Source organism: Fukomys damarensis, unplaced genomic scaffold, assembly GCF_012274545.1.
Source record: "Fukomys damarensis isolate Sample0158 unplaced genomic scaffold, DMR_v1.0_HiC HiC_scaffold_8, whole genome shotgun sequence".
Lineage (NCBI taxonomy): Eukaryota > Metazoa > Chordata > Mammalia > Rodentia > Bathyergidae > Fukomys > Fukomys damarensis.
In genome coordinates this window covers 21,038,400-21,065,389 of record NW_022900920.1, presented here as the reverse complement: position 1 = coordinate 21,065,389, position 26,990 = coordinate 21,038,400, and the positions used below count along the sequence as shown (strand labels likewise).

The following is a 26,990-nucleotide window of genomic DNA, read 5'->3' as shown; positions in this document are numbered from 1 at the left end:
CAATGGCTCCCCTAGCACCTCATGACAAATTGAAGGTCTGGCTGCCCAGTGTATAAGAGCCCTGCTTCTGAAACACCAAATCATCACACTGGACGCACGCTGGAGCTACAGGCAGAGCAAGAGCCACAGATATCTATGGACTTGGTAAAAAAAAGATAGATGGCTATAAAGACCAGTTCTGGTTGTTGAATTTGGCCAACTGGAAAGGGAGAAGCCTTCTGTTGGGACAGGCTCTCCAAGCTGAAAGCAAACTTCGGGAAACAAAGCCACTGCCCATGTAGCCCCAAGTGGACCACATAAACCCACCTCACCTAGAGCAGGTGCCAAAGGAGATGCTATTGCCACACACAAATGGCCTCCTCAGCCCTCAAAGGAAGCAACTCCGAACCCCAACATCAAACCAAGAGCCACAGTCTTCCAAATCACTCCTGGCTAGAGATTCTAGAGGGTGGATTGGTAAGGACAACAAAAGAGTATTTCCTTTTAATGAGAATAATCTATCACCACTACATCAATCTGATTAATGTAATGGGACCATTTCAAAAGGAGGAAATTACAGATCATTAGGAGCGATTTCAAATGAAGTTATGGATTTAAATGATTTTCTTCAGTTTTTTGAAGAATTTACCCAGAATTTTATTTTGCATGTCTCATTCAGAGGACAAATGATATTTACATGCATTGATAAACCTTTCACATACAGAGCCCTAAATGTTAGAATACAAGTAGAACTGTTTCAAAAAATCAATCGGTCTTGTGCTTATGTCCCCACGCAGTGCGTTTCTGGTTCAAGAGAACACATACACTGTCCACATCTATTCTTTATTTATTTTATTCAGTGATAAAGCAAACACCTCATTTCCATGTTGTTTACAAAACAGTTTGATCTTCTGATTCCAATTACATGGTGAAGAACTACAATGAGAACAAAACTATAAATCATGTTAACCATCTGGTTCTGGCTGACAAAGGCAGTGAATGGAAAGGTTAAGTTGGCGCTCTGCATTTAATCTGCGCTATTGTGGAAGTAAAACCCAATTAGATAGGATACTTCACTGCAGGCTTTACACTGCTTCCCTTTTGTTCTCTAATTTGAGTTCTACCCATTGTGTTTCCAAACTAGGGGGAGAGTTCGTTATCTCCTCCCCGTCGACAGTGCCAGCCAGTGTCCTCACCGGTGAACTTAACGTTACCAACGCCAGCTAATTATAACCAGCCATTCTCACCTGCCCAATAACCCTTCTGCAGAGTTTAGCAACAGAGCTGCCTCCAAATGATCAGCCAACAATGGACTCAATTGCAGCTCGCCTTGCTCTCCCAGGTGGAATGAATAAGGTGAGAACACAGTGAAAAGGTGCTTTCAAATATTAAAAATGTAGGCTAAAGGTTAATCCAAACACTTTCTCTAGTATTTGCTCTCTGGGTGCATGTGTGAGTGAGCAGCAAAGTTTGGAAGTAGCTTATGGAGGAAATGCTGCTGGGTAACCTCAGCTTGGATTCCAAGGGTCCAGCACGTAAGAGCTGCCAGAGCTGCATACCTGATGTACAGGAGGGCCAGCACACCGTTAACCGCACCGCTCTGAACTTCTGCTTGGCACTGGCAGCATCTCTGCCCACAGACTTGGACCTTCCAGCCCTGGAAGGGTTCAGAGTTCTGCTCACTCAAGTCTTCCTACACACTGTTCCCAAGCCTTGGGTTCTATTCGTCCTCTGGGTTATTTCCTATACGCTTGCAGGACAAGTACTCACTGCCTATTTTCACTAACCTTCCCTCTCCTCCAAAGGCGACCCATGCCCCACTGGGACCTGCCAGGGCCTGGGCAAACCACCACCGTGGCACCAATGGTACCTCTGTCAGTATCTGCTAACAGGTCTGGTCTCTCCTCTAAATGGGGAGTTCCTTACTACAGGATCACTTAAGTAAGCTTTTATTTATTTATTTTTTTCCTGGTACTGGGGATTGAACCCAGGGACCTTCACCCTGAGCTATATCTCTAGACCTTTCATTTTATGTGTTTATTTTAACACAGAATCTCACTAAATTGCCCAGCCTGGACTCAAACTTGGGATCCTCCTGCCTCAGCCTCCCAGAGTGCTGGGATTAACAGGCATTTGCCACCACCCTTGGCTTCCACCTTAGTAAGTTTTATATTCCCAGTATGGTATACAATGGATGACACCCTGAACAATTAATTAATTAATTAAAGAATGAATTAATACAATCCACTAACTCATCTTGAATCTCAGGGTTGGCAATAGGGTACATCTGCGATATGCTCAATGGACTCCTAGCTTTTCACATACATGGCAATCTGAGCACCCAGGAGTCTTCCAGTCCTTGCTTTATAAACTTGCAGGTTGGGAAACTTTCTTTGGAGAAACCCTGGTCTTTCTAGTCCTAGTTGTATAAGGCTTGTCATTCTCCCATCATCAGGATGGTCCCTAAACTGTGCTGACCCAGAATTCCTACCAAACCACTGCCCTCCCACAGCAGAGGCAGAATGATACACTCTGACGAGATTGAATGTGTTCAGGGTGGTGAGGCCATAGACTAGACCAACAGACTCTGAAAATAGTAAACAGCCAGGAATGAGGCTGGAAGATGGAATCCATATTCTAATCACCTTGCTACCCAGAAAACAAACTAATGAGAGTTACCCCAAGAGTGAAGGTCTCCCTGGCTGTTGGGATCACCAAGTGCATTCAGAGGAGACATAATCATACCCAGATGGTAAGCTCCATGTGGCCTGGGGCCATGGCTGGGCACAAGGCCTAGCTAAAAGATATTCACTGAATACATGAATGATCAGGCAAAAATTTTGGAAGGTGGGCAGAAAAGATGGCCATCTCTCCATTTCATTCATGACAAAACTCTCCAGGCTCAAAGTGGTTGCTCTAGATAAGCTGGAGCTACACCCCAGCCCCCAGTGTAAGGCAGGAGGAGGGCTGGTTTCATGGAGTATAGTCAATATGCAGAAAAGCCGACCCTACTACAGAGAAAAAGCCAGTGGTGCCAGGTGGAAAGGGCCAACCTAAGGACACAACTGTCCAGCTACTGCTCAGTGGGATGACAGAAACCACCAAAAATCAAGGTGTTGGTCAGACACTCCCCTCTGCCAGAGGCATTCAGAGTGAGCAGAATGATGAGTCTTCTGCAGAAATCTGGAGCCAAAACCAGAGGGGACTGGCATGGGTGCAGAGGCAGTAGATGCCAACCAGCAAACCCAGATGGGCATAGGAAGCCTGCAGTTCAGCTAGCAGTGCTGAAGCTCCAGCAACATTTCCCCCTGGGAGGGAGAGACAGCGTCCCCCCCAACCACCACCCACATACATGGGACCTCTGGGCTGCCCATCCTCCATATCAGTGACTTGTCATGCCTACTTTTTTTTTCAAGTCAACATGTATCCTGGGTATATTCAAATATGGACAATCCAACTAAAACCCAAATCAGCAAGTATAGGTAAGTACAAACCAAAATGGCGGAGGAAAAACAGACTAGTTTCTAACAAGGCTTCATAGCCACTAAAGTCAGGGTTCACTCCTAGGAATCACCCTTAGTTGCCTTCTGACCCATTTTCTCTGTGGAAGGCAGAGAAGGAGGACCCCACTGTGGCCGAATCTAGACCAACCAGTGCTCTAACCCAGAAGTTCCCAGATGTGCAACACAGATGAAGGTCCCATGGAGGTTTCCTCCTGCACATAAACCTGTACCACTGGATTTAAAGGAAGCTGAGTACTTGTCACCACTGCAAAACTTGTCAGAGCCTTTATATGCTACTGGGTGGTGTATCCTCAACCAGGCAGTACTGTGCTGTCTCACCCGCCTTGCCTCCCAGAACATGTCACAGGAAAGGGGAAATGTGGTTCTGAGAACAGAAGGCTCTGTCAGAGAACCCTTGCCACAGTACGGTGCTCACTTCAGAGTGCAAAGCTCAGTGCTTCCTGTGTTCTGGTCCAGCTGGGTCAGCCCACGGAGGAGGAGATGAGAAACGAGAGTTATGGACAGGTACCATAAGCTGCACTGACTTTACTTGCTCACAGCCCTCACCATTGAACAAGAGACCACAGCTGCAGGAGCCCAGGCAGAAGCCTGTTCTGCTGGCCACCAGGCGACCCGTGTGGCATGAGGGCCACAGGCAACGAAGGCAGAGGGTCAAAGAGCTGGCACATTCTCCTCTTTCCCTCACCCACTAGGAGCGCTCTTACGTCCACTGACAGAACAGAAACTGAAGGCCTCCTGCAACTCCACAGTTTACCAATCCCATGGGACAGTAATGTGCAACATAGAGATTCTGATGACTGAACCATATTCTAATACACAGAACTTTTTTCTTGTCTAAGACAGAATCAGGTGAAACTGACTTTGCTATCAGGGATACTTTACCTGGTCAACATACAGAACGGCCATCTCCGTGGGTTCAGCGTCACTCAGCTTCACTGTAAAAACTGTCACTTATCCCCCAGTCCCCCGCTGCTGGACATAAAAGCCTTGTGGTTTCTGTCTTTTGGGTTTTATTATCAGTTGTTACAAATGATGTCGCAGTAAGCATTCTATAATTTATGTCTTTATGTTCCACACTTTGAAACACTAAATTCCTAGAAATATTACAGAGTCAAATGAAAGGATATTTTTAAATTTTAAAAGATATTGTCATATTACTGCCCCAAACTCTTGTAACCATTTTACGTTCCTGCTAACACTATAGAAGAAAGTTGCTTGGCACATTTTCATTATGGTTACTTGGGTATGTGTCATATTTCCACATATTTCCTGACAGAAAATGCCTTGAAGGCAGCAAACATCACTTATACATCTCTAGGTACTCAAGTCTGTGGCGTTTCATCTCACTCCCGGTTCATAGATGCTCAACAAATATCTGCTAGATGAATGTCAGTAAGAAGTTATTAGACGTCATTCAGGTACCTGGGATGAAACCATGATCCACAAGCAATAAACCAAGATTCAGTGTTATGCAATATGACAAAGGTATACCATTATCCGTGAGAATAACTGTCCTAAATGGGTTGGAGATCAATGACCAATTAATGGGCAATATAAGTTTCACAAAATGATGTACTGCCTTTAACAAATCATGCATTTAGACAACTCCCAAGGGGCAGGGACCACCAGGCAAACAGCCATGAATAGATCTGGATATCCACTCACTTGCCACGTTCAATTCTACCCACGCCAACGTGGGTTCCCAAAATACCTGAAAGGGAGAGCCCCTGTCAATAACAGAAATGAATTATTAATTCTTTGGTTATAGGATCTTAATTTACCGCTCAGCTCTTCATGGGAAATCCATATAAGAGTAGAAACCACGGCATACCAGGACTCACATCTCCTTCTCAGGGGAATTTTGGCAAGATGGCTCTGGTAGCCAGAGTAGCCAGATGATTTCCATCTATGGGATCTGAGAGGCTGAACTCAAGGACAGGAATAAGAGCTGTGATGCCAACCAGGACATGAGAGGTGAGCCTGATGCACCGTGCCCCATGTATGTGTACTGGGTGAGTGTCGGACAAAAAACAAATTGTTCATGACCATCTTAATCTCTAGGCTTTCTTAGTGTGATCACTGGAAAGCTATTTCTGCAGCCCAATGTTTCTGCCCTGACTCACAGTACTGACGTACTAGGTATTTTCAAGATTGTCACTCTCTTAAACAGAGATTCTCATCTCTGATGAGCCCCACCATGTTCTAGAAGAGCCAATGTGGAAACAACAGCATTTCTGTAATAAGGAGAGCATTCAACACTATTCACATGAAGGAGCAAAATGTTACAACTATGCCCTGAAAGTAAATGCCCACAATGCAACTTTACTGCTGCTTGAGCAGAAACAATTGTAGGCCAATCTGCAAATGGGCCACTTGGCACTGTTCCAACAAGGAGGAGCTTTTAGGCCCACTTAAAATATATAGAATCATTTTAGGCCCAACCTCAGCTAATACCCTGTGTCCTTCCTCTAGATTGTTTTGCTTGCCAACTCTTTCTCCAGCTGGAGGTTTCTATCTTTGTCTTCTGGGAGTATCCCAGGTGCTGATCATATCGTGTTTTATCAGCTCTCCCAGAGTCTAAAAGACATCAAGACTGGCTTCACCAGTAGGTGTTGGAGCTACAGCTGATCCAACTAGACTTGTTAGGTTCTTCTCATGGACCTAAGCAAGAGATAGTCCAGCCAGAGAAGAGCCAGGACCCAAGGTCTCCATGGAAAGAGACAGAAGCTTGGAGAGTAGCATTAACTCCAGTCGCAAAGTCCAGGGAGGATATTTCTCCACTACCTTGAGTGTTGCAGTAATCACTGTCAGGAGGTAGCTGGAGGGCTAGGACAGCCCTGACTGCTACCAGAGGCCCAGGATGCCCTCCCTCCCCATCTGGCTCTGGGTTTCCCTTTTAGCAAACTCCTGTGGTCAGGCCTCCCTGTCCACGTCAAGGTATTGCATCTGCAGAGGCTCTGGAGAACGTGAATGTACACGTGTAGACACTCCCTACACATACCACACACTCGGGCAGATCACTTAGTGGGTAAGTTCACAGAAAAAGACTCAAGTTGAAAACTTCCAACTAATAAAACAGATTTTTAAAAAGAAAATCATAGATTGCCCATGTGTTGTGGTGCACAATCCTATGTGTGCACTAAAAGCTATTAAGGGATGAGCTCCACGATAAGCAAATTTGATCTCAATTTTTAAGAAAAGGACCTTAACTTAGAAAAGAATTTCTTGAAAGTGCAGTGCATGCCTTTGGTGAATGAACAAAATCACTAGAATCACAAAGACAGATCTGGGTTCTTGACTGCCTGTCTTAACATGTGCCTGCAAGTGGAAAAGGTTAGGGAGCCCTCACTCTCTGTAATGGTTACATGGCTGCTGACCACTTTACTATTACATGCTCATGTTGGCAGAGGACTCCTGGCCCACAAGGTGGGAAAGGCCATGTGGCCTGCTCTTCATATCCCCAGGTATGGATGAGAAAAATCAATCTAATGACCCATAAGAGGAACCTGCTCATAAAGAAGGTCACTGAGCATCTCTGGTTATTCTTTGGCTCTTTTGGAAAGAAGATACTATTTTTAAAAACCTGCGAGTAGGGAATAACCCCATGCTCCATCAACCCACATATTTGAGAAAGAAAAATATTCACGGGCACTCATGCAAACATTTTCTTTATCTCCGTCCACGCCAACAGCCCTTGCTAGGACTCATCTAACACCAGCTAAGTGCCCACACACCAGGCACTTGCCGGAGGAAAAACACCACCGGCCAAAGCACAAGCTGACGTACAGACAAGCCTATTTGTTCTCAAGAAATTGTAGACGTTGTCGGAAAACAATTTATCCAGATTTCCAGCGGCACCCTTCATTCAAGGGCCATTTCATCTTGGGTTGTCAGTTGGCTAAGTGCAGACTCCAAGCCAAGCGGCATCTTGAAATTCATGCGAATTTGTGAATAAATACAATTTGCTGGTCAAATACATTGCTTTGCCTTTCCCACAAGTCCTCCTTCCCCAGCCCAAGGCCATGCTGCCTCACCAGTTCAGCGTTCAGCCACCTGATGCAAGTGCACAGACCTCTACGTATACAACCCCACATGCACGGCCTGTTTCTTTCAGCTTCTGTCTTCAGGGTGAACACACACTCTTAACTTTGTGTCCATCGATGGGGGTGGACCTGGATGAACCAATTGTCACTGTTTTCTCAAATGTTGGCCTAGACTTCATCCTCACAGCCCTATTCGTTCAGGGATTTTCAATCAAGTGAACATGTAGGGTTTGTGTCCCTTTGTCTCTCCCAGCACCAGGGTGACACAGACTACACTCTGCAATGTCACTGAGTCTTTGCCACAGCCCCCTTGTGCTTCTTTTGAGCTGACCTCATTCTCACTCCTGACGAGTCTTAAGCAGCACTCGGTCAGGAGGTGCCTGAGGGAGCAACAAAGGAGGGCCACTCTTCCTAGCCCTTCTCCATGTTACGATGACCTCGCGTGCCACGGACAACGTGCTGCCTGATTCAGACTGACAGGTCCAAACAGCAGACCAGTGAGTGACCTGATTACTCTAACTCCTCATTTGCACTGTATCAATCAACAGCAACACACATCCTCATCTTATTCACTGGGCTTAAAAGTTTATAGTACCTACTGCGTTCTGCATTTTTCTCAAAAAAAAAAAAAAAAATCCAATGCTGACCCCAAAGATCACAGATTGTTTTGTCTTTTCAGTAGTTTTGTATAACCAATTAGCCTCTTTTGTGCTGTTGGTCTTGCTTTGGTTTGGGTAAGGGTGAACAGCATTTAAAATGAAGGCATTGTTTATTCACAAATCAAATAAGCTCCCGACAGCTGCCCCAGTGGCTTCCTCATTCAGTTAAATTAATGCCCAAGGCCTCACAGCGAATGGTCTTCGGGGGAGAATGTGAGCATTTATTTTTGGGTTCCCATTTGGTGTTGGGTCTTTTAATGCCAGATTCTACTTAATGTACTCGTGTTATGTTAAACCGTGTGCAAATTTATTCTACGCACGAAATTGACAGAATTCATACTATTAAAGCACATATGATTTATACTTGAAAAATAAGGTCTTTGCTTCATTTTCAAAAAGCAGCAGCCCAGGGTTGTCAGCAGTGGAGCTGAAGCCCAAACAGATCTTGTCACCCACCCACCCCCACCACCAGAAACCAGCACTCATTTTCTTCCTGATGACCACTATCAGAAAGATCATTTAAAAGCATGGCAGGCAAACTACTTATACGAATATTTTTGTACATTTCTCATGAAAACTGTTGCTCCTCTTAAGTATGGAGATAGCATTCCTTTTCATCATTTGCTTTTTCGTTCTGCTTTGCAAGGGACAGAGAGTTCTTAATAACATATAATCGAGTTTTATAATTCTCCTTCAGATTGTATGCTCTGGAAACATCAACCTTCTCAGAGCTCCTGAAATCTCTGAATCTTTGAGTCTGAGTGAGTTTTGAACAAAGCAGAGTCTCAGTTTCTGCTGTGACCATACTATGTGTAACTCTTTCTGCCTTCAACACATCCTAGTCCCTAAAATATGTCAAAGTAGAAATACGCAGCCTCTGATGCAATGATTTGTCTGTCTGTCAACTATGCTTCTCTTGTGGTGAATAAGAAGAAGTCACTTTAGCATGTTTGAAATGTCTGGTCAATTTCTCTTCTGGTGAAATTGATGATGTCCCAAGAGAAAAACCTACTCTTATTCATGACAGGGCCTGGCTATAAATCATACGAAGTTGTGCTTTCTTCTGTCTCACAGGGTGGTAACTCTTGAGCAGCTATCTAACCACAGCTGTGGATAAACACATTTGGGTTCCCTTCTAAAAACACATTCCCTGGGCACTTTCAGGCACCAGCCTACTGCCCGCTCCACTATCACACAGGGGACACAGGACAAGAAGCACCTACATTCATCTCTCCTGCTAGTTCTTCCATTCCATAGACTTGGATTTTAGCCACACCCTGCCATGAAATTTTCTCCACTGAACAATCATAACAATCTCCTAAACTTTAAGTCCTACTGTGTCTTTGCATACTCCTTTAACCTTTAAGTAGCAGATGACTGTCAAACTGTTTGCATTCTATGACCATTTTCTCTCGACTTCAGACTTCCAAGGTCTTGCTAATTTGCCAACCTCTCCTCAAGCCTTCCCACATCAACACTCCCACTAAGTAATTCCCAGAACTTGTCCCTGACATCCCCACCATTGCCCATTATTTAATCCTGCCCACCACTGCAGGTCCAGCACTGTAGGGCCTCCCTTTGCTCCTCACCCCACGTTTTGAACAACTTTAACACAGAGTCTGGCATCGCGTTCTTACTCTTTCCGATGGTTATCTCTACTCCATCTTCTCCCCAGCCAGGTCAGAGGCTCTGAGTGGGCTGAGTGTCTCAATCTTCTTAAGATTCCTGTGGACTCAGGCCAATGTCTGGTATGCATATTTACAGAACACTCATTTTCAAAACTAGCTGTAACCAAATTCATTTTTTCCCCTCCTCGGTGTTTGTTACACTTTCTTTTGACATAATCATAAGACCAAAGCTCTCAGTCTTTACACTGCACAGTAGACCAGAGATAGTGAATTTAAAATGGAGATTCTTATGCTCCACTCTCAAGATAACCTGAAGCAACAGACCTAGAGCAGATCCTAAGAACCAGTGTTTGTACCAAGTAGTCCAAGTGACCACATAGGATCTGAGGAACTCTGTCTGCTTTTTGTCCAAGATCTCTGTAAAGCTACTGCTATGAAATACCTATGAAAGCCAATTTTCATGTCAAATGCAAAGTTCTTTTCAAACTTATGAACTTCTTAAGCATCAATGGTCCAGCTGAACATGGTACTGTGCACCTGTAGTCCTAGTTACTGGGGAGAATGAGGGGAGGATCACTTGAGCACAGGAGTTCGAGATCAGCCTGGGCAACACTAGGAGATCCAATCTCAAAGAATGAAACAAATCAACCCAAAAAAAGACTCTGTAGTCCAAAACTTCACATGAATTTTCTTTTTTGAGGGTGTGTGCAAGTGTGACTGTCATTCAACAATTATTTATTAAAGGCCTACTGAGTCCAAGGCAGTGCTCCAGGAACTTGGGACCTTCCAGTAAGTTACACGGACAAAGCAGTACTCCCCATTGTTCTGACTTCTGTAGAACCTTGGCCATCGTACCCTCCACTATATACTGTTCACACTGGTTTCAAAAGAAGACTGAAGGGGATTAAGGCCACATAAGTTCCTTTCAAAGTGGTCAAAACACATGTGTTGCACAGCATGTGACCACTGCCCATGCTGGGTGGCCCTGGCCCAGTGTCCTTGTGGGCAAACTACTTCTCTCTGCAAATGTCTACCCGCTGCTGTGTCGCCCTGTGGCCCCAGTGTTCCTCCAGTTGGTCACCAGGCCTTGAAAGGAAGAACACCCAAGCTGGCCTGTTGAAGTAAATGCTCAAGTCTCCTTCAAACCAACTATGGCCAGAGGGGAGGGAGGAAACGTGACCTAAGGGGCTGGGCAAGAAATCTTTTTTAAGTTCCCCAGAGAGCATCCCCTTCCTGCTGTCTGTCAGGCAGAGGCTGTGAGGCCAGTGCTGCATCTTTCGTGTGTACTGGCTACTCCTGGGATTGTTTTATTCATCATTACTTTTATTTGATCCAACTGTTTCTTGATGCCATTCGCATCCGGCATGCACATTATATGCATATCAGATTTTTTTCAAATATAAAACCCACAATGAGTCTGCTATGCAAACAACCTCTCAGTACTTCAGATCACTTCAACAATTCCCCTTTGAAAATAAAATGCGGTGAAATTTAGACACAGGTTCCATCCAGATGGGACAGTTAGCTGTACCTTGCCCCTGGGAGATGAGCTGGGTTTCACACAGCAAGACTTGTGGGCTGAACCCCACTCCCTGGCTGTGTCCCCTTGCCTCTGTCAACCCCACTGTTGCCCTAGCCTCCGCTGTATCCCAACTGAAACTTTAGGGCACGGAACAACTCCAAGGCCATTTCCCAAGGGGGGCCATGGCATCTAGTGTCCCCAAGATCACCAAGATGCTCTCTGATGTGACCAGTACAATTCATTTTTTGCCTGGATCCTAAACGTTCAAAGGTAAACTGAAAAACTACTCCCAAAGCTGATTCGGATCACCCATTAATCAAAGGCATCCAATGAGCTCAATGTAAGGTTAGAACCTGAAAAAGGGAATCACCAGGGTTATCCACTATGAGGTGCTGAGTCTTAAGTCTTCATTCAAGATGTAATCAACAAATACAGTGAATGTTTAAATTTTTAAAAATTTTATTACATCACTACTCTTCAGAACACTTCCCCTCACTTCAAACACATTTACCTCCTTATTCTTGACTCCTTCTGAGGCAGTTGTAGAAGTCTTCTTTTTGAGTGTCTCTAGGTTGCATTGTCATAGCTTTCCTGATGTGCTGAATTTATTTGAAACATTTATCTTTCATGGTCATTTTGACTTTGGGGAAGAGCCAGAAGTTGCATGGTGCCATGTTCCATGGGTACAGTAGATGAGGACACGGCATAATGTTTTTAAAAGCCTGCCTTTCTACTGAATGACACCTGACAACAACATCGACTATATTTTTTTGATCACCCAACATAAAGACAGTCTTGAAAGAAGACTTCCAGAGCAGCTTCAGAAAGGGGCAGGAACAACTGGATAAGCGTGTTCAAAGTAAGGGGAGTGGTATGAGGGGATCACTTGCAGTGTGTCTTTTACTGTAATAAACATTTACATTTTGAACATTCTGTGTTTATTTTGATCACCCCCTTGTACAATTCCACTAAGACAAATCCAAAGAGAAATTTTAATTTGTATTTTTTTAGCATCTATTAGATGTGTACATTAAAAGAGAAGAGGGAGGGTCAGCCCAGTCCTCTCTGGGTTATACCGCTCACAAATGTCTCACTCTTGGCTGTCAACTGCTCTGTTGAGATAATTCCCAGAAAATGCTTGGACTGTGAGCTGGCCTTATATTTACTCACCAAATGGTGGCTCAATTTACTCTTCTAAACTGCTATCTGTTGAATCAAATAAAAGAAAGGCCATATTCTTGATGAGTGAGTGAAGTAGCAGAAGTTGCTTCATATCCTCTGCCTTTTGGTAGCATTTAAAATGCGCACCCTCTACCCTATGACTGTTGTGTGCTCAGTAAATGTCTAATGAGAACCTCACAGTGTTCATCAAAACTTTGGGAATTTTGAGTTAAAAATTTAAGGAGACTCAGAAGCCTATCCTCCAACAGGCCTCTGTCTGTACAACCTGATCCTAATAAAGCAAATGAAACAAACCATACTGTTTGTGTAAATTTGATCCTAATTGTTCAAAAAAGTGAGCCCAGAAAACCAAGAGCTTATTGGAAAAGACACTACACAAAGAGCTTTCCCTGAAAGCTTATCTATTCTCTGGGGGCCTGATTTCAACAGCTGTGGTAACTTTATGTCTAAAATCCAATTGACAATGTGAAATAGGAAGAAAAGGGCCAAAGGTGTAGGGGAAGTGGGAAGGGTAGAGGAAAGGAAATAAAGGAAAATAAAAAAATATGAGAAAATGAAAAAATGGAAATAAAGTTTTTGTAAATAGGGAAGGGAGGAGGAGGTGAAGGGAGGGCTGGGAAATAGGGAAAAAATGAGAACCAAGACCTGTCATGTAAAGGTACAAGATGCCAATGATGAATGTAACTGTACTGTATCCCTAAAATGTACCGATAAATTCAATGAGAAAAAAATAAAATAAAATCCTGGAAGATTTTATTGGAAATTTCCAATATTCACAGGACACTTCCTTTTGCTAACACACTCGTGCCAGCACTCCAAAGTCATGTTCGTAGTATTTGTAGGCTAATCTTTCTATGTTTACTTGCAAAAGCTGTCAATTAGGAAACCCTCTCTCTCTCTCTTTCTGACAGTCAGGAACTGCATCCCATTTTCATGTACAGAGACAAACAATGAATCATGGGCTTCACTAATCCTCTAAGAGTGTCAGAGGTCCCCCGAGACCACCCGAATGAAAGCAAACCCTGCCCTGTATTATGCTATTTCCTACTAATCCTAGGAAAATGAATGTTAATTTATCATGAAAAAGGGTTAATTATGCATTTATTTCCGACATAGGTACATGAGATCAGGCTCAGAAATAATACTGAGTATAATTCCCTTTTAAATGAGGATTCCATTTTAAGCATTTTTATCAAACAGACTCTAAACTCGGAGCAACAGTGCAGAAGAAAGAGGGTGGCTGGGTAATGACAAGCCCCAACTATAATTTTAATTAACCTTCTGATCCTGCTTAAATATATTTTGCCTTGTAAAAATCTGTAATAACATCTATTTCAATCTCCTCTGCTATTAGTTACTAAATTGAAAATGGATGCTTAGACTGATTTGGCAAAGATATTCAAGAAATTTTTCTTTATTCTCTCTGGTTTATTAAAGTAATAATTTGTAGCATAAAAATTTCTCTGATTAAGTAATTTAGTATAATTAAATCACCAGATTTATTAGGCTTCCTGGAACAGCACACACACAGCTGGAATGACGGTGACTGCTAGCAGACGCAGAACTCTAAGCACAGCTTGGCGGTGGCTTTCCTTGAATCTCCCTGCTGCTAGGACCACAGACTCATCGGTGTCATAGCTTCTCTCCCACGTTCCCTGAGGTTCTGAAGGCTTCTACCTACTGACTCACTTCTGCTCACAATTAAAGGGAAGTCCTCAAGAAGGGTCCCTCTGAGGGGTCCAGTGGAGTCAGCAACGGAGGCAGGGCAAGGAAAGAAGGCTTTGATTAGTCAGATGCAAGTGATTCATGCCCCAGGTGTTCGATCCCCAACAGCTCCATCCTGAGGCTCTTCTTGTCCCAAGGAAACTCCTCGTGTGCTTTTAGCCCTGTCTGCCCTCAGCCCTTGGAACACGGATCAGATGTTGCTTAGCAAGGTGTTATCATTTTTACAGAGGTTTTGGAGCTTCACAGTAAGAGGAATAGGAGCTGGATCACTACTGCTTATTCACAGAATACACATCTCATAACCCCACCACCTTTTTGTTCACTCATGACAACTGACACACGAGAAGTCAAAAGGGGAGACCTGAAAGCTTGCATGTATCTATCAGCCATCTGCCCATCTACCAAGCCTATGTGTACTCTCAGACAGCCTCTGAGCTGTTCCCACTGAGGTGGTACAGGGAAGAAATGAAGGCCCAGCAACATATTCAATATGTGCAGACTACACTGGAGTCCCTCTATGAGGAGGGAACATAAAAATGAGAGTATGAAATGGTGAGGCAATCAATGAGAGATGAGGAGGGACCCAGGCTCCACTGAAAGAGCAAAGGCTTCCTGGAGGAAATGGCACTTAAGTCCCTTCTCGAGGGAGGACCAGTTGGGGAGGAGAGGGGTCCAAGAGGGGCACACCAAGCAGAAAAGCAAGCAAGTGTGAACCCAAGAGGCCACTGACCATCTGGTGCATGGTAGAAATTCAAGTAGGTCCAAATGGCCCGGAGGGAAGGGCATGTGTGGGGAGAAGACTGGAGAGTCAGTACTCATTGGAAAAACAGGCCCACGTATCCAGGCCAAAGGAGGGGGCTTTGTCTTGATGAAGGGTGGTCGGTCATCCATTAACGAGTTCAATACTCCACCCCCATGTGGCTTGAGAAGATCCACCAGCTCAGATGTGCATGTTGAACAGCTCCCTGGCAGTTATGAGAAAATGGTTCTGAGAAGGTACATTCCAAAGCAAAAAGGCCCTTGGGCAACTGGCACAGACACCAGGAGAGTGTGAAGATATAAAGCTGATACAACAGCTCGTGTTTAAAATTTGAAATGGTTACTCATTAAGTGTCTAACATGTGTCTACACATGCTTAAAAGCACTTTCAGCTACATGATTCTATCTTATCCTTACTCAGGCAGTCCTGGGTACTAAACCATGGGACACGTGCTATTCTCGGCTGCTAAGCTCATCCTGACTGCAATTCCTGTGTAGGAGGTAGAATGACAGGTCTATTTGATGGAGGAATGATGGGTGTTATGGTTTCCACTTTACAGATGAGAACAGTGAGGCTCCAGGAGGCACTGTCACACTCATTGAGCGACACAGCTGAGACCGGGTGTCTCCTTCTAACTTTCCTAGTCCTTCCTTTTCCCTGTGTTGTTCTGCCTACGGTCTAAAGCATCAGGCACATTTCACATTTTAACCCATATATAATGACGTGGGTACCTACTGTTCTCAAAGGAATGCCTTTCCAATGACTATTTATTCCTTCTGAAGGACACAAATAGACTAACACCTAAGGGATTCACAAAAGCTCCTCTATTCTAAACTAAGGCACAGGCCCTGATTTAAGACACAACAATACAAAGCAAAGCATTCGATACCACCCAAACTATAGAAAGGTTTTTGTAATAGGTCTGTTTATTGCAGACTGAAGAAGACACCCCTACCCATGCCTAGGTGAATCAAGCCAAGTGGTGGCTTGATCTGCCAACCTCCATCTTTTCAACAGGTTCAGCTTCTCATAGAAATTGCTTTACCTTTTCTTTGCAAGGTTCCAAAACGTGACTGTGTCCTTGTGAACTATAATATGATTCTAGCATCTATATAAATTTACCATATAACCGAGCAGCGGTTTTCAGATTCAATACATCTATATTTCAGAATAGAAAGCTAAGTGAATTCTAACCAACAAAATGAGCTAATTCTGTGAATCTTCCAACTAGTCTTTCCCTTGCATTCTTCTCCTTAATAACCTATAAATTTTAGTCATGAGAATCATTCTTCAGTGTCTGGGGCAGTAAAACCCTTGCTAAAAATCAATAGTCTGCCTGCTTTTAAGACTTCAACATGTTGTTAGGCAGCAGAGGCTTTCTTTATAAAACTCCATAATGACCTAAAACAGATTTGATTCTAGAAATCAGAATTTTCACACTAATAGGTTTTCATTTAAGAAGGCTCTCATAGCTTAGAACAGACTACCAAATGGGTTAGACTTTTCAATTTTTATACCTTACTCCATAAGTGCTAATTTCTCAGTGGAACAGTCAGAAAATATACTACTACAGATTACTGAAACCTCCAGTCATAGTTCGGAATTATTAATTTAAAAGGTTATGCACCAGTGCTAATATAAATTATCTTTAAAAACTATCTAGATGAGTAACATTTTAATAAGCTTTAAAACACAATTTTCCTCTCTTAACAGTGAAAGCAAAATATAATATATAATTGCTGCGAATGAGCTATGGATGTGTTGCATTTTTTAAAGAAGATTTGCACAGCAGTCCCCATAACTGATGGGAAGGATTGGGCCTCGGATTCCACCTGCAAAGGCCCAATCTTAATCAATTTAAGGCAACAGGTGCAGTCCTGTCTCAGGCCTTGAAATGAAATTTCACTCAGGCATACCCTGTGTTGGGGGCTCTTTCTTCCACAACCTGTTATAAAACCTGTACACGGTATACAGGCTTCATCTGCACCCATCACCAGAAGAGGCAGGATATGGTCAGGCCCTGAGGGAAGCAAATAAAATGCCAACATTGCTACAGACTACAGAAATGTCAGCTTTCCCCCAGGTTAATAGCATTGGCTTCCTGGGCATTATCCTCAACACGGAGCCATATCCTTGGGAAAGAGGACAACTTGGAGGAAATATGAGACTTCATAGCTGTCTAACTGGGTGCCAGCTCCAGAAGATGGCTTGACATTCATCACGATGCCTGAGCAAGTGGGAGCTCAGCAGGCTGCCTTCCACCAAGGACAGAAGAAGAAAAAACTGCAATGTTGGATTACCATGCGTAGATCATTAAAGGGCGAGATTAATGCTGGTTGATTTTATGCTTGTTATAATCCTCGCTTGGGAACGACATCCAAAATCTCCTTCCTAGCTTTGCTTTGTGAGCTAAATTTGAAGCTTCATAGAAATCAGTGAAGGTAGCTAATCCAGACCTCTGCTGTCCTCAGGGTCCCTTTGTTCAGCACTGCCCCATGATGGGGAACTGTTTACCTCCCATCTCTCATCAGGAGACTGCTCCATTACCATAGTTACAAGACATAAATGTCAATATAGTAAGAGAAGGAAACAAAGCATTCAGTTGTACTACTGCTTTTCAAATGCAGGAGAAAATGAAAGCCTTCCTGGCTTTACTTTTTTGTGGAAACTGTCTTATTTTCCAAAGGTACCTGCACATTTCAACTTTGCAGGGCCTGAGCATTAAGTCAAAAAGCAGGCCTGTGTGTGAGATGAGCTCCCAGCTGGTAACCAAATGGCTTTCCCTTAGCTTTTCCCTAAGTGGATATTGTTTTGTTTTGTTTAAAAAAACAAGGACCACTAATGTCTGATGCAGGGAGACTGTTTCCACCACAAATAACACTGTACATTTACTATTTTTTTCAGAAATGACAAGGAAAACATTTAATGTATAAGCACAAATATACTCAATCTATGTTTGAATAGTCAGAAAAATTTAAAGCACATTTTTCACAAACATATATCAAGCTACAATATTTACTAAAACCTACCATTTGCCAGTGCCCCCCCCAAAACATGTGACATCTTCAGGCACTAGGTAGAGCAGAAGTCTCTATATAGATAATACTTTAGGACTCTAAAAGTAATTCATTTATTCTTTTCCTTCATTCACCTATTTCCCCCTCCCTCCTCTCTTTTCCTTCTCTCCAATCATTGATCCATCCATCCTTTCAACCATCCTCAGGCCTAGTACAACCAGGCAACGGAGTTATAAAACTAAGACTCAATTACAGTTTTGAGAAAGTTAACTTCCTGGAAGAGAAAAGCAGGAGATAACCACACAGTGTAGCCAGGGTCAATGCCGCAATGGAGCTACAGTCACGGTAACCGACTTCACAGGGATTCTTCAGCTGTGTCTTGAGGGATCAAATGACCTCCCCAGGAACATGGGAGACAGAGACCACTAGACAGCAGGAACAAAAGCACAGAGGTTACAATGCATCTGTGTTCGGGATGGACTAAAAAGGTGTGTCCAGAAGAAAGGACCCAACACAAGATGAGGCCAGAAAGCAGTGGAAGCCCGACTACAAGGAACATCACAGGTTCTGGTGAGAAATTCATGCTCACTTCTCAGACCATGAGGACTCATCAAGGCTCCTCCAAGTAGATAGTTAGAGTCAAGAAAGTGACTCTACTGACAGCAAGGGGAATAGGAGGCAAAAGACAGAGAAACAGTGGTTCACTACAAGGCTCGTGCAATGGTCTGGGCAAAGTAATAATGAAGAAAGAGAGAAGACATTAGAATGGCACAATGAGCTCAGGGCCAAGGGGGCACCACCATCTGCAACAGGAGATAGTAAGAGGGCAGGCTTATGGTTGGTGGCAATGTAAGCATCCTCTGAGAGAAGAGATCTGAGGCCAGAGTTGGCAGTTGGCAGAGATTGGGAGGTAACTGAAACCATGCAAACAGCTGAGAACACACACAGGAGAATAGGAGGCACTGAGTAATGACTCCAGTCCTCCAATGGACCAGTAAGTGCCATGAAGGGGAAAGAAACCATCCAGAAAAATGAAGCACATGCAAAAGAAGCAATAAAAAGGGTCTTTCAAGCTGGGTCTTGAGGGGCAAACCAGCCACTCCATGCCATTTCTCCTGTAGCCAATCACAATCTGCAGGTCTGGGTGCACTGAGAACAAAGCCAAATGTCCCAACTTCTGAGCTGTAAAAGGAACATGTCACAAAACTGTGTCCACCAATAAGCCCAGGCTCACCGCAGAAGCAGGGACCCTAGAGATCCCAGATCCCTGAGCCCATTCTGCCATCTCCAACAGTCTAGTTCCTGCCATGATTACATTTTAGAAAACTGACTTTGGTATCTCTTTATAAATAAGTGTATTACATGAATAAAATTAGATGTATGACACACTTCCAAAAACAGAGGACAGGTCTAGGTGCCGTACAGCTGAGCTGAGCTGCATGCAGATATTGTTGGTGCTTGGTTTTTTTCCCAACTGCTAACTGAGATTTTCAAGTAAAGCTGAACCATGAACTGTTGGTTTTGTATCCCTAAATTCAGGGGTCTTAACTCTGCTAAGAGCCTTTCCTGGGAGCATTCCCTTGGTGAACCATAAGTGAACGGCTTCTCCTCACAAATGCACACAATGCATACTTGTCTGTACTGTCTTGTACTGTTAATTAACTACATTTTGAGTTTACTATTATTTAATCTTTACTTGGCCAGATGCCACGCTTCTTGAGAACAGGCTTAGTTATAACTTTCTCTGTGTCACAAAGGAGGTACTTGGTGAGTACCCACTTGAGGAATCTAATTCATCAGCTTAGGGAAGCAATCCAAGATTTCTAAATTAGGAGCAGGAGACAGTCTCCTGTCCAATGACTAACAATTATTAAGAGTTCCAAAAGGGCGTGGACAGCATATGCACTGGACACTAAAGGCCTAAGCTGAAATTTCACTTCTGGTCTGACTGGGGTCACCTGTGTTGTGTGTATTCGCCCTCATCAGTGAATAGACTTGAAATGAGAGAGCCCTGAGGGGACAGGAGAAAAATACTCCGATAGCAGAGCAGTGTGCAAACAGAGAAATGTCACCTTGTCCCTTCCACAGGCTGAGGACTATCTTTCCTATTTTATTCTGGGGTCCTTTCCTGATGTGATCACCCTCTCTGGACATGGAGAGGAGAGTCTCCAGTCCCTGTCCTTGGAAGCTGTGTGTTCACTGGGGCACTCTGTATTACAGCGGCGAGAGCCTGTTTGCAGAAGCTACAGCTCCCTCCTTTAGTGCCCCTACTGCACAGGTACAGCACCCCATGAGAAGGGGCTGCACCGAAGCAAGGGCTGGCCAGCCCCAAGCAGCTGAAAATCCAGAGGGAAAGACCAAGCATGACCCTAAAGGCATCCAATCACAGCCTCAGTCCCAAACAGTCACTCTCCAGATCTGATTTCACACGTCAAGCCTACTATCTGGCAACACTCACCTAGACACTTTGCAAAGAGTGATTCATTTACTTTTCATGAAAAACCTTGGAGGTAAGTCCTTTCATCATCATTTTCCAATGAAGAAACTGAGGCACAGAGATGCAGTAGACAGTCCAAGATCACATGGCTTATTTGTGGTAGAGCCAGGATTTGAAACTGAGCAATCTGATTTCAGAACTTATTACAACGCTGTGCCATTTACTCAGGCAGATGCCTGGGCTGGGCAATGGAGACAGAAGACATGGTGGTGGGTTGGGGATGTAGTTCAGTGGTGCCACGCCTCTCTGGCAAGCACAAGGTCCTCAGTTCAATTGCCCCCAGTATCAGGGGGAAAAAAACATGGTGGCCTTTTGGGTTCGGTGGTCTGACACCAAAAGATGTGCAGTGGATCTGAAATGAAGAATGTAACTTGGAGAGGAAAAGAGACTGGGAAAAGACACTCACTCTAGGCAAAAAAATGCCAGAAAGAGAACCAGATCAACCTCCCAAGGGTGGCTGGAGATGACATGCCACACTCCTGAAGGCACTGAAGAGCCACTGAGGTCTCATAAGGGAGCAGACACTACACAGAGAGATACAGTTTGTGTCTAGAGAAGGCAAAATGCAGATTCCCAAGGTCCTCACCCCAGAGAGGCTGGCCTGTACACTGTCCCCTACAGAAGAAACAAGGATGCTAAGTGTCACCCACCAAGCAGACCATGCAAAGGAGACATTTTGTTTCCTACACTGAAAGTCTTGTAACTCTGGCAATCCACAATTTGTCAACTGAAATAGACTCCTTAATAATCATTATTCCAACCCAGGCCAGTCAGCAAATATTTCTTCCAAACAAATCCATAATTAATTCAGACAACACCTTTTTGACTCAAAGGTTTTAAAGTGCCTGGCTGAGGTGAACGTTCAGGAAAAATAATGGTATTTCCAAAGAAAATTCACACATAGTTCAATTTACAATATTGTAATAAGACTCTGCAGCATAAATTTCAGCACACTGGACAGAAAACCTATTTGTGTAGCATGTGAGGACATAAATAAAAGCCAAATACTATACTGTCCTCACAAATATGAAATTTCCTTTTGTGAATCTATGTGCCTTGACACGTATTCCAAGAAAGCTGGGTCCCATGATAAATATTGTGACTTGAAAGTCTTCATCAATATCAACTCTCTTTCTCATTACTCAGTTACTAAATAAAAAGGGTGGTAATAATAAAGTAACAAATAACAGAAAGATATAATTAAAGTTATGTATCAACCTCCATTCAATATTCAATCACTACAAATTTCACCAACAATTTAGCTTCTCTGCCAACAAAACTGATTATTCCATCCTTACATTCTTGCTTCTACTCCACCAATGGCCCATTATTGACCTCACTTGACCTGTTCCAATGCTCCTTCTATCCTTTTTTTTTTTTTTTGTAGTTTCTGGCAGTGGCACAATTCTATTTTTAATTCTGACGTTGGAACTTTCTTCTTCTTATCAGTTAGTATCCCTCTCTCTGAACCTCCAAAGCCCCACCCATCACCTCCTTCAAAAAATGTCCTTTCTAGACTCCTCTATAAACTGCATCTGAAATCCCTTTCTCTGGAAATCTTTGTTTCTCTGAAATCTTTGTTTCATTTCTAACAAGCTTTTAATGGATCTACAATTTTAGCAAGGATGGGCAAGGAGTTCAGAAGCCCAAACTTTCTTCTCCTTCTAAATCATCACAGAAGTTATACTTGCCCATAAATAATGTGTTTCCTGATAGAGAGTCGATGCTGATGAGATGAATGATAATAATGAACCTATTAAGCTGACTGGATGCTACCTGAGAGAACCTAGGAACAAAGACATTATTATCCTATTCCCGTAAGAATGATAACAGGCTTGCTCTAGTGTGTGGGAGGTACTGCTATCACTTCTCCAGCAGCAAGAGGAGGAAATGCAGGTAGAAACAGTTCACGAGCACAGACGTGTGCACAGAAAGAGAGAGCTGGATGAAAAGAGGCTAGAGGCCTGGGTAGTTGGCCTCTGCCTGGAGCAGCTGAGAAACACACAACCATAAAGACAACCAAGCTCAGGCTCTCTGACAGGCACAAGTTATTGTGGGACTGAAGAAAACCAAGGATGCTGACCTAAGAGCTGGAAAGTGCATCAATCCGGGAATCAAGAATAAGGCCCAGCTCGTCCAGCCATCTTAACATGTGTCCTGTCCTCATAGTCTTCCTTTAGTTATCTGTAAAATGGCCACAAGAACACCAGGCCGAGTTGTTCACTATTTCTTTCTTCAAGAATGTATCAAAAGGTCCCGAAGCAAAGCCATGAACTAGTTCTCTGTATACAAAAGCACTGGTTGGTTTTTAAGAGGTTTGCGGCAAATGGTAAGAAACTGAGCAAGTTCTACATGCAGTACTTGTATTTACTTTCTAAAACTGAGAACATAAAGAATATCTTGCTCAAGAATATACACATATGGTAGGCCAGGGATTTAGCTCAGTTGTTCCGCAGCCTGCCTCACAAGTGCAAGGTCCCGAGTTCGATCCCTGGTACCAAAACAAAAGAATAAACACATATACATGAACCCAGATTAAATCAATGTAAGTGGAGGCCAGGGACAGTGAGAGAGGGAGAGGCAAAAAAATGAGGGGGTCGTTGATTTATTTAGGAGCCATTAAAATATATCTTAAATGTGTGTTAAAGAGCGAACTTGCTTTACACAGCAGTTTGGAATGAACCTCGCTCTGTCTGAAATTACTCTCACCCCTTCTTCCAAACGCCAGAAGTCAAAAGCTAAACAAATGCATACCTCAGCAAGTTGCCAAGTGGGCAGATCCGCAGAGCTCTCGGTTATGCAGCCAGTAGAATTCACTGAGCTATATCCAGGAAGCCCCTAAATGTTGATGCCAGCTCCAGAAAAATCAAGTTACTCTCCATTTTCTATGTTGAACAGGAAGCTGCTCTGTCGCTGAGGAGCCAACAAACTACCATTTGCCTTGCGTCAGATCTCTAAGAATCCTATAAATGCAGCTTATCTCATTCCCAAGCATCCCAAAAGGTAAGATATGCAGAAGAGCTGTCATTCTGTCCTCTGTCAGTTCTGAGAGGTGCTCAGACCTATGTTTAGAAGGGCAGCAGAAAGTGAGCAAAGGCCGTGTCTCAGGCTGCTGTCCCTAGGTTTCAGACATTGACACCCACCTTCAAGTCCCACCCAGAGCCCAGCAGGCCAGAGAAACATTTCACAAAACCTCAGCATCCTGGTTTCCCCATTCAAGCAGCTGAAACAGCCCAGGAGCTTGTGATGACCCACAACTTACCTTTTACAATCAAGACCACGTAATTGTATCAATAGCCCCGTAATACGCCCTTTGTTAGACTCACCGCATGGGGAATTTCAGCCTTAGACTTGCTCAAAATTAAGAGGGTCAATGTGAACATAAATCAGCCTGAAATCATGCTCTCTGGCCTCACTCTCACCCTTCACTCATTTTGGCACTGAAAGGACAGAGCCCAAAAAGGGAGGGCAACATGCTAGCAAGCTGTCAATCAACAAGGGGATGAGAAGAGGGTAGGCAACAAGCATCCCCAGGCTCCTGTATTCTCTATCTAGATTCCTCCTCTCCAGAAAAGCCTCATCTCTGGCAGGGTTGTATGAGATGTACAGAATTTGGTCTTCTCTCTTTTTTCATTGCCCTCTTCCTACCTCTTACTCCTTACTCACTTTTACTCTGCATTCACCAGCTCTCTTATTCAGAGAGGGCCATACAGGCTCGTGCTGTGTGCTCCAGCACTTTGATCCCAGGATCTTCCTGTTTAACACTCCAGGGCCACTCATCTGAGCAGTCCTGTCTGCTTATCAGTCCCAGTTTCTTCTCAAGCTCCCTGAAGTTTGCAAGAGCTGTGACCCCCTTTCAGCACATGTTCCAATCTCACTATCAGGACCTGGAACAGATCTCCAGCTTCCAAGATGAAGGCTCTTCCTATCACCGCCTGCCTTCCTTGGGAAATTTACTAAAGCAAAACAAAAAGGCCTCAGCCAGCTAAGCCACATACTAGTGGCTAGAGCATTCTAGGCACTGGCTGCCTCAAGTGCTCCCAAAGTTGCAGGAGGGTTCTCAGACAGTATGGCGCCTACCCTATCTGGAAGTCCAAGGAAGACACTGCATGAAATGCACAATCAACAAAACCCTTTAATTCCCCCTACTCGATAAACACTGGCCCAGATGGACAGATTTCCTAACCTCCTAGTAACCTGTTTTGAGAATCTTCAAGCACATAAAGGAACTGCCTTCCAAAGCCACCTGGTAGGTTGAGGACCCCTCACAGGCCACTAGGGCCAATCACCTGCTGGCCAGCTGTCAGTGAAGAGGTCCATTCAGTGAGAAGCATGGATGATAGCCATTCCTCTGGGCCCACAGGCCAGCATCTATCATCTTCTACAGTTCTCAGAAATGTCCTTACTTGCCAAGTTAATGATGAATGTCTGGCCATGTTTCCCCAGAGGAGCAATGTGTCTCTTGTCACTAGACCTGGCAGGGACCTTCAGTCTTTGAGTACAGCCCCAAACCCAACCTCCAGTGGGCCAAAGGTGGCATGTGGCCACAGAGAAAGCTGCCTGCCTTGCCAGGCCCTGGCTTCCAGCAGAGGTGGAAGTGCAGCTGGACTAATGGAAACGTGTCCTTGGAGAGTCACACAGAGACCTGAGACCCTGCAGTGCATCTGCCCTGCCTAGACAGGAGGCTGGTGTCGCTTCTCAAAGAGAGAGGCCCAGGGAAAATCTGTCACAGATTTCCAGGGCTCTTGGATATTTAACCAGAGCCCTGGAACAGCAACCATGGGGTGTCTCATCCTTTGGGACAGGAAGAATGCAGAATGTCCTCAATGGGATGCTTGTTTCTCTAAGAATTCTAGAAAAACACTTAGGTCTTCCTCAGTGCAAATAGTCCGTGAACATTTAGCATTTGTGTAATACTGTTCCATTCAGAGATGAATGTGAGCCTATATGAGGCCATGAGGCTGAGGTTCTATTCCAGCCTCTGCTCTCAAAACATCTCTGGAGGACCCCGGGTGTCTCTGATGTCACCTCCTTGGGATTATCTCTCGTATGATGGGTGAACTGGACGGTGTTCATTCTAGAACAGGAGAGGAGGGAAGCGGCGTGCCAGAGAAATTCCTTTCATAGCTTTGCAGCACAGGATCAGCCATCAGCAGCTATTTAGTGAGGAGACAAAGTCCTCAATTAAGGACCCTTAAATGGTAGCATACACAGAAGAGGCCCCATGCCAAACAGAGATGGCAGCAGGTATTACAATTCCAGTGACAGTCCCTGGGAAGAAATGAGGCTTCAGGTGGTTAAAATGTAGTTAACACTGTCCGGAACAACCCTGCCTTTTCCAAACAGGTTTGTATTTCACCAGTGATAGAATATGACCCCTCAAAAAACCGCCAAAGGAACTAAGTGACAATAGAAAAAAGCCACATTGCTTCACACAGAAGTGGTGGCAGCTCCTAATTACTGATGCACCACTAAGCAAGGTTTTGCCAACAGCCAAATGTGCTTGAGTGCGTGCACTCAAAATAAGGGCATGTGGCACAACTGATTGGTTTGCACATATGTCTGTGACATTACATAATTCAGAAAGCCCAATCTCTATCTATAGAAGTCAAGGTGGAATGGTTCTTTTTTAAAAAAATCCATATTTAAATGCCATATCGTTTCCCATCTAATTACCTCTGCATTTGGTATACAGAAAGGGAGGAGTCACTGAATGTTCATTTTAAGTGCCATCTATCATCTGCTTAATTAATCACAAGCAAATCCTATTTGCATTTCAGGTGAAAAGAACATAAAAGAAATGAGATTTTCTTGACAAATGAGAGTACTGTATTTGTAAGGAATATGAATTTCCTCTCAAGGAAAAAGAATAATTTCACTGCAATTCACATCTCACCCCTGTAAGCATTAAGTAAACTTCAAGTACTTCTTCCTTCCCCTGACTTGAGTGGATGTCCCTTCAGCTGTCACGTTAAAAGCAATAAGACAACCTGTACGCATGGGGTCATGTCTTGGTTCGTTTTCTAGGAATCACTAATGTTTCTGGGAACTTAAGACCCAAATTGTATAACTGATAATGTGAAATAGGAAGAAATGGGCTAAAGGTGTAGGGGAAGTGGGAAGAGGAGGGGAAAGGTAATAAGGGAAAAGAAAACATATGAGAAAAGAAAAAAATGAAAACAAAGTCTTTGTAAATAGGAGAGGGTGGAGGGGCTGGAGGGAGGGCAGGGATATGGAGAAAAATGAGAACCAAGATCTGTCATAAAGTTACAAGATCCCAATGATGAATGTAACTGTACTGCATACTTAAAAAGAACCAATAAGGGCCGGAGATTTAGCTCAATGGCTCTGCCACTGCCTCACAAGCATAAGGTCCCAAGTTCAGTCCCTGGTACCAAAAAAAAAAAAAAAAAAAAAAAGGGACCAAAAAACACAAAAAAAAATAAAAAAAAAA

General features: G+C 43.8%; 1 protein-coding gene across 4 annotated transcripts in view; it reads right to left on the bottom strand.

Moving 5' to 3' along the window:
• Gfra1 (GDNF family receptor alpha 1) overlaps positions 1-26,990 on the bottom strand; it is a 200,335-nt gene that overhangs the window by 87,722 nt on the left and 85,623 nt on the right. The window lies entirely within an intron of this gene.